The sequence below is a fragment of the Anomalospiza imberbis genome, chromosome 21 (genome assembly GCF_031753505.1).
Source record: "Anomalospiza imberbis isolate Cuckoo-Finch-1a 21T00152 chromosome 21, ASM3175350v1, whole genome shotgun sequence".
NCBI lineage: Eukaryota > Metazoa > Chordata > Aves > Passeriformes > Viduidae > Anomalospiza > Anomalospiza imberbis.
In genome coordinates, this window is record NC_089701.1 from 4,929,785 (window position 1) to 4,938,416 (window position 8,632).

Consider the following 8,632-nt stretch of genomic DNA (forward strand, 5'->3'; position numbering starts at 1 on the left):
TTATTTTTATCCAAATGGCTCAATTACTGCAAAGCCCCACAGAGAAAATTATGGATGTTTGCCTCTATTTTTCTCCCCTTGTCTCGACAACTGTAGATATTTTGTTTTCCTTCTTTCCATCTCTTTTTTTCTCTTTTTTTTTTTTTTTCCCCTCCCTTGCGGTGGTGGTGGTGGTTGTTGTGGGGGGTAGAAGGTGGCTGGGAATGAGGATGGGGAGATGTGGGGGACCTGGGGTGAGGGGTGGGGTGCTGCCATGTGGTGGCCCTGCCACCATCACACACCGTGGTGCTCTCTCCATCTCCCCTGTGTCACCTCGCACCTCTGGCTCCTCGCATCCCCTCCTTCCCCACAGCCCCCACTCTTCTCCCTTCCTCCAGCCCCCTCTCCCTCTCTTCTCCCCCACCTCCCTCCTCTCCTTCCCCCTGCTCTCCTCCCCACCACCCCCTCCCTGTTCCTCTCAAAGCCACCATAATAGCAGCTTGTTTGGCACTTCACTTGGTCTCAATGAGAAAATTCCCCTCTCTCCCTCTCTTTGCCTTCGTTATTTCCAAACCCTGCAATAGCTCCTTTGCTCAGGGCTGCGGGAAGTGCCCATTTTTCAACATTTTTCTTTGGCTTATGTTTGTCATCCTCTGAATTACCGCACCGGGGAGTCCAGTCAGCCCGACACCGGGCCCTGCTATTCACACCTCTCCTGCTCCTTGAGATCATGTAGGGAGAAATTAGTTATTTATTTCGAGCACCACTGCAATGCACTTCCCCACACAAGTGTTTGTTTTGATCCCCTGCTGGAAAAGGAGGCTCCACCGGGAGCGACGGCGCCACAGCAGCGCCGGGTCCGGTTGGAGATTTGGTGAGGGCAGGGCAGGGTGTGGGAAGACCCAAGGATTCCCAGGAAATCTGTGAACACAGAGATCCCCCCCATGGTCCCCCACCATGCTGAGCTGCCTTTCTGCAGGTGCTGAGAGTTTCCAGGTGATCTTGCCCCATCTGGAAATGTGTCTGTCCGTGGTTTTATCTCTGGGTCAGACACTGGCCTGGCACCAGAGGAACATCCCAACCCGAGGTGGCCATGACTGCAGCAGGCAGTGTGACCCAGGAGCCTCTGCCAAACGCTGAAAGATTGGACAGATTTTGTGGCTGGAAGAAGAAACTCTGTTCTGACACAGCTCACGCCGCTGGTCGTGGTGCCCAGCCCCGTTCACCACCCGCTGTTCTGCCCAGAGCAGGGCCAGCCCTGCATCAGCAGCCAGCCTGCTGTACGAGGGCAGCACGGACTGGGAAACATTCCCCAGCTCAGAGATAGCCCCAGACGATGGGAGAAGGGAAGGACCCTGCCATCCTTGGAGATTGTGATCCACCTCCTCTCCTCCCTGTGCCAAGGTCAGGAGCCAGTGAGTTCCCACTGCAGACCCAGCTGGCCTCGCTGCGGCTCCGTAGTGAGGATGCTGCCAATGCTCCTGAGCCCCTCTCCCTGTGGAGATGCCGTGGCCAGGTACAGGCAGCACTGGCACTGGCGCTGGCACCAGCCGGCTGCAGGGAAGGGGCCCAGGGAGCTGCAGCTTTAAAGAAAGAAGAGGAGCAGCAGGAGGACGAAAATGCAAAATTGGCCCAGTGGGTAGACCTGCTATTTAAGTGCAGTTGAGAAAGGAGCAGGAGGAATTACAGGAGAAATGATAGTGTCCTGACAGCTGCCATTTCCCACCACCAGTCTCCCCTAATGGAGTCCTAATGTAGTGGTGGGCTCTTCGCTGACAGCCCAGCCCGAGACAGGGCTCGTCTTTGTGCTGGTGACAGATGGGACAGTCCGGCAACAAACCTGTAATCCTCTGATTCCTGCCGCCGCTGGCTCCGCTTAACCCCTTCCTTCCCCAGCACCCGCGCTCTGCCAGGTGTGTGCTTGGTGTGGGGTCCAACCAGCCCACAGGGTCCCCCATGGCAAAGCAAGGGAATGGGAATGGGAATTCGAGGCAGCTGCCTGCATCTCCCGCCTCATCTCCAGCCTGGTCACCGAGCTGGAGCTGGCGGCAGCACGAGTCCCTGTGGGTCGCTCGGCCCCTGCCCTGTGCCAATTAACTGCGCAGGTGAATGTGGGCAGGTGAGCACGGGCAGGTGTGCTCAGCGCTCGCAGGGACGGCTCTAGGCTGCCTGCCCAGCACAGCGCCCACAGGGAGCCTTCCCACTACCTGGCACTGTTTCTGAACCTCCTTTCCTGCCTCAAATTAGCCCCAAACGCGGGTGTGATTGGGTGGCTGTAAGATAAAAGGTGTGACAGCTCTCCCGCCCCCAGAGCAGGCGGCAGTGAATGCAGCTGCTCCTGTCCTGCTCCCCAGGATACCGCGGGTGGCAGCAGGAGAAGCTGTCCATGTTTTTCTGCAGAAAAATAAATTCAGCTACTGCACATACTCGTCTCTCTCTGGAGGGGGATGGCTGGGTCTCCTGGTTGCAGAGGTGGAGATGAACCATCCTCTGATCTCTTTCCCATATCCCAAAGGGCCCAAAGGATTCCTCAGGAGGCTTTTTTGGATACTTCTCCATTAGGCAAAGGTCCAAGCCTCTCTACCTTCCCTTCCTGCATTGAAGCCTCTCTCACTTGCACCCTCTCTGCTCTGCATCAAGCACCTGAATCTCCATCCCCTCCAGTGAAACCCGCTGGCATCCCTCTAAGCTGCAACAAAGCTCTCTCCCATCAGCATGGGGCAGCCAGCTCCTCTGGCCTTCAGCTGCAGAGTCATCAGCCCAGAATCACAGCCATGGAGCTAAAAGCCACCTGTCTGGCAGGGTGGCACCCATCTCACCCCTGCCAGAGCTCCCATTCCACTGCAGCTGCCTGCTGCCTTCCTGCCCACTTTCCTTCCCAGGACGGAATTAGCAGGTAGGACAGAGTCCAGGGAGCTCTGCTGCATCCATCTGCTCATCCAGGCTGCTGCAGAGTGAGGGCTGAGCTGAGCCCCACTCCTGGCTCTGTGACCATCCTCTCCAGGCTGTGGGGAATGGAAACATCCCAATCCCATATCCCTGCCCCACCACACCCTGCAGAGCAGCTGAGCCCCCCAGGGCCAATCCTGGTGGACACTGAGGGTTCCCATCACCCTCGGGTTTTTGGGAAGCCGTGCTCCCTGGCAGCATTAGGCCCTCCTTGGCAGGAAAGCGCAGTGCGGCGCGCACGGGTCCTCGGCACAATTAGCCAACAAGTGGCTGTTTTGTGAGGGATTGTTGCTGATGTGTTTTAAGTGGCTTTCTGAGTGGAAAATGTGAGGCGCTGGAGAGGCCAGCAGACAAAGAGGGGGATGCATTAGGTTTTATTGGTCTGCTTCGCACACATCTGACATCACTCCATGGAGCAAGTTCTGCCTGGCTTTAGGGAAAATGAAAAATAAAGCAAGAAAAGGCAGCCGAGGGTACAGGGGCGGGGGAGCGCCAGTGATTCAAGCAGGCAAGTGGGGGCTTAATAGCAGGAGACACTGGAGCAAACTGTGTCAACCAGATGGGACCCGGGTGCCGCGGGAGGAGAGGGGAATTAGCCAACCCGCGCTTTGTTCCCGCAGAAAGCGCGGCCCTCTCCCCCCAGGAGCTGCCTACATGTGATATAATACAGCCCCTTTCAGCCGCTAAGCTGGCCAAGGACAAAAGTCACCAATAAATAGCGAGAGGGCGAGGCTGAAAGCAAAAGGCAGAGTTGCCAAGAGCTCCCCGCTTTTCTCCTCGGGCTGCCCGAGCTGCTGGGCATCTGCCCCGGCTGCCGGCGCAGGAACTGTGGGCATGGCCGTGGAGGTGCTGGGGATGATTCTGTGCGACGGGAGGGGTTCTGGAGATATGGTGCCTTCAGCAAGGGTGGTGGAGCCTGTGGGGTGGTGCTGGAGTGTTGGCTTTGCCTTGATTCCCCAAGCCAAGCCATAAAAGGAAGAGCCCTCATGCCTTGGGCATCCCCCAGTGTGCAGCAAGGAGGGCTGGAGGCTGCTGTCCCGGCCAGGTCTCTCACTGCTTGGACTTATTAAGTTGATGATCATCCTTTACTGTCACTTCCAGGCTTCTATAAAAACAGCATCAAGTAGAACAGTTCAAAAATCTCTTATCCAGGCCCAAACACCACGAGCAAGAAGCAGACCCTCCAAAGCAGCCCCACTTCTGCTGAGCAGTGGGGCTTGAAGGCTGACGCCATCCCAGCTCCTCAGGTTTTGAATGCAAAGATATCCCAACCACTGTGCCCCAGTGCAGAGCGTGAGACCCATAAACTGGAAAGAGGAGACCCCAAACATCTCTGGTCTGAGCTCCACTCCTGATTTAGGGTATTCCTCCCTTCCCAATACCCAGAAATGCCCCAGCCCAGCCAAGCATTAAACCAGCCGTGGGGCTGTGCAAACAAGCAGAATCCCCTCATGCCCTCCTTCCCCTGGAGGGATCTTCCTTGCCCTTGCAGAAATATTGATCCAGATAAACCAGGGAGACACATTAGGTGCCTCGAGGAGGGTCAGGAGATCAGCGGCTCAGCTGGGCCGCTGCTGCCCACGGGGTCCAGCCATGCAGGACCAGGATGGGCAAGGGGAGAACTGAGGGCCTTGGGAAACCCCTTATGCCATGGAAGGGGCCAGGGCCAAAGTGCTTTAGCCAAGGGGAGGTAAAACAAATCGATGAGGGGCCACCGTGACACGCTGACCCTGGCGCTGAGCCGTGGTTTTAACGCATGACAGTAAATCTGGGCGGGGGGCTCAGAGGCAGATGGCTGGAGGGGGAGGTGAGAGAGGGGTCTTACTGGTGGGACAAGGGAAGGGCAGGAGCTCCCAAACTGAGCAGAGGCCAGCAAAGCCCCCAGGGAAGGAAGAGGAGGTGGGAGAGGGGAGCTTGGTCGCTGACACGGGGATGGGTGATGCCTCTGCCATGACCAGGGTGCTGCTCATAGCCAAGGATCACTCTTGGTGGTCCCTTCCTGCTGCTGCACCTGCCCGGTCCAGACCAGAGGGCTGTGGGGTGCCTGAGCCCAGACACCTCGAGGCTTGCTCCAAACCCGTTTCCAGATGAGGAGAAGCATCCCTGCTCAATGGAAGTCTCCGTTTCCAGCCCTCATCTCCTCACTCCCACCCCCCTGCCGAAGCCAGAGCAGAGGGCAGAAAGGCACCAACGGCTGCAGATCCTGTTACCTGCTGCCAACAAAACCTACCTGTCCCTTCCCAGCCACTCCCCCTGCCCCTTTCCGGGGGGACAGAGCAGAAGGATCCCCTGGCCCTCCCTGAGCATCGTCGGGTCGTTGCCTGCCACGATCGAGTGACCAGATGGACGGTGGGCTCAGAGCGCAGCCTCCTCTGTGGGTCCCTTGTCCCTCCTGGAGCCGGCTGAGCTTTGACGCTCTGTCCCCCCGGGGCAGCCTTTGTCAGGGGCGTGCAGAAGGGCCCCTGTGTCCCTCTGATCCGGCCCCACAGCAGCGTGTCCCCAGCCGGAGCATAAAGCTGGCTTTCAGGGACCCGGCGTTGGGAAACTCCTGGGGAAGAAGCAAGGGAGCTTCTTGTCAAACGGGGAGACAAAGCCACCTTGTTAAGGGGTTTACAAAGGCGACCATCTCCCCCTTGCCTGGGAAGCTCAGGACCAGCGACTCCCAACCTCACCGGGGGGACGGCTTTCCCTTGGAGGGATGGGAACATTTAACAGCCGTGCTGTGCTGCAGCCCTGTGACCTGTGTGCAGAGCCCAGGGCGCCTTCTGTGCTCCCATGAACCACTCGAAGCCACATCTCCAAAGGAAAATGGGAACCAGCCACCCATTGTGGGGGATCCTGTGGTTTTCCCAAGAGTGCACTGCTGCTACCAGTGTCCCTGCTGAGGGGACATGATCCAGGGCTAGGGAATGCCATCTGCACAAAATGATGTGACACTGGGTAGCATGAGAGGATTTTCTCTCCCTCCTTTGGGAGAAGTGGTCTGGGGTTCCCTCCTACACACCCCACAGATGGGAGATGGAGCCTCAGGAAAGGATGTGATACGGACACAGTCCCACAGGGCACAGCCACACAAGGCCTCCAGCCTCCCTGCTTCCCTCCTGCAAAATATCATGTATTTTCCTTGCATGGACCCAGTGATACATTTCTTTGCCCAACAAAATACAATTTAAGCAAAAACACAGCAGCCCCACAGCTGCTCTATCTCTCCAGGAATTTTCTCTTAAAATCCATCTACACTCACTGTCTTTTGCAGGAAAAATCCCTGCCCCAATAAGGTTAGCACAACCTTTGGCATGACTTTTGTGGACTCTGATGGTCACTCAGCCTCTGATGGGCCCCCACCAATTTACAGCCCACCCCATTTTACAGCCCACATCTGGGGGCTCCACACACCATGGCCATGTCTGAGCCACCAGGATGTGCTGCCCACACCTGTGCATTGTTCTGAGCTGTTCTTGGCAATTCCTGCTAAAATCCACATGCATATAAAACCTCACCCCTGGTAATTACCTCTGCCTTCAGAGAAATGGGAAAATGGATTATGCCATTGGTATGCAGAAGGATGTGATAGTCAGGGATGGCTGGTCAGCTTAAAAAAACAGAACCCCCTGGGCCCAGAGCCCATCTGGGCGTGATGCACAATGGGAAGGGGAAGGGAAGACCTGGCTCTGCTGCAATCCTGAGGGATGGGCAAAACAAGACAAGTTTCAGGTGAGGAGTCTCACCAAGAGGCAAATGTGATGCCAAAGAAGCCAAATTAACAGCAAGAAACTGCCACCCTTGCTCCTCCCTGCCTCCCTCCCATGCATGCAGGTGGCAATTTGGGAGTCCACATCTCTCCTGGCACAATCCTCACATCCTTCCCCTCTTCTCCCTGGGGAACTGCCACCTCTGGAGAACACTTCACCTTCTCTTCTTTGACCCAGCATCTGTGAACTGCTGTGTGGTGACACCAGGGGTGCCAGTTCTTCACTGGGAAGCCCCAGCCACAGCTCTGTGCCCCATGAAGCCAGGCTGGAGGCTGCTCTCCTTCCCCAGGACAGCAGTAAATTGGAGTGCTACAGCTTTAAAGAAGTGTGTCTGCTCCTTGGCAGGGCTGGTGGCAGCGGGGAGAGCCAGAGGACACCTGCGGAGATCCTGTACAGCTGGGGAAGATTAGCCTTTTCCACTAGACAAGACCCATTACCATGTTCCAATATACCATCACTTCCGCTAGGAGAGCCTGCAGATGAGATATCGATTGCAGTGACCCCGGCCAAACCCTTCACCAGAGCCTGGGAGGGCGGCAGAGCAGCCCCATGGCAGAGCCCGTGGTGCAAAGAGGGGATGCACTTTCCCAAAGGCATCCCCAGGGACCCGAGGGTGGCAAAGGGCTGCCTCAGAGCTGGAGTGATGGGTGATGCTGTGGGGGGATGCACAGAAGAGCTTCAAAGCCCAGCAGTGACCCAGGTCCTTTCCCTGGGTCACTCTGGCTCTTTCCAGTGCAGCTCTGCCCCGGGAACGGGGAGCCCCCAGCCCATCTTCACTGCCCTCAGAGCCAGGTGGGTGTTGCAGAAACAAGCTTTTCACCTTGAAAGGCCAAAATATTCCCCCAAAAACATCTCTGCTGGGGAGTTCCAGCTGGTTCAAGAGGTGCTCACAGAGTGCTCCTCACCCACTGTTTTTCCCTCCTGGCAGTCCCAGTGCCTGAAATACCTCCCTGAGATACAACAGGGTGGAAGGACACTGAGAAACTGAGAAACCACCAGATCTTGAAAACTGGAAGGGCTGATTGCAATTAAGGTAGCAAGGTAATTAAGTGATGTCTGCCTCGCAGCATCCTATCACTGCAGCCTCAACAGGAAGCGCAGGCACTTTGGTGGGTGTCCTCTATCATTTGAAACCATGATTTCTGTGAGTTTTTCCCTTCTCCAAGACTCACACTGGGTTTGACTTGGCTTTTTGAATACACTGAGCTCTGCCTTACCAGCACAATCCACTTGCAGCCCAGTTGGAAGCAGCAGCTGGAAGCTGACATGTGATACTCCTCCAAGGCTGATGTGTCATGTCCATCATTGCCTCTGAGAGCATCCCTGTGCTTCCCGAGGAGCTGGAGCTGCCATGTTGGGCATCCTCTACCCCGAGCCAAAAACCTCACTGGATGCTCCAGTGGGTGCAGAGAGACAGGATCCCCTCGGATCTGGTCTCTGGTGTGAGTGCTGGAGGATATTCCAGGACTGGGAGTTAAACGGCTCTTTCCAGGTGATGATTTAAGCACCCAGCTGGCCCCATGAGCCCTCACAGAGCTTTTCCAGAATTTCTCAAGCTTTGGGGCACAAGAAGCTTCCACCGAGGCACTTTGTTTTGTTGTTGTTTTGTTTGGGTTTTCCTCCCCAAATAAAAGACGTCAGCTCCCCATTGCACCAAGTAATTTCAAACTCCACTTTTCCAATGGGGTACCCTACCAGAGTCAAGGATGGGCATGGAAGGGAACTCTCACAGCTTCCAGGGCTACTCGCTGTCCCATGGGCCAGCACAGCATCCATCCCTGGTGTGTGGAAGGGAAGCAGCTCTGTTCCCGTGGTTTTGTGGATGATTCCTCAGGTGAGGTTCCAAACCCTTCCCCCACCTGAGAATGGGCTGCTGTGGGATGAAAAGGGCAGGCTCAACACAGGGCACCCAGCCAGGGTGGCTGGTCAGCACAACCTGCTGGCCACCAGCC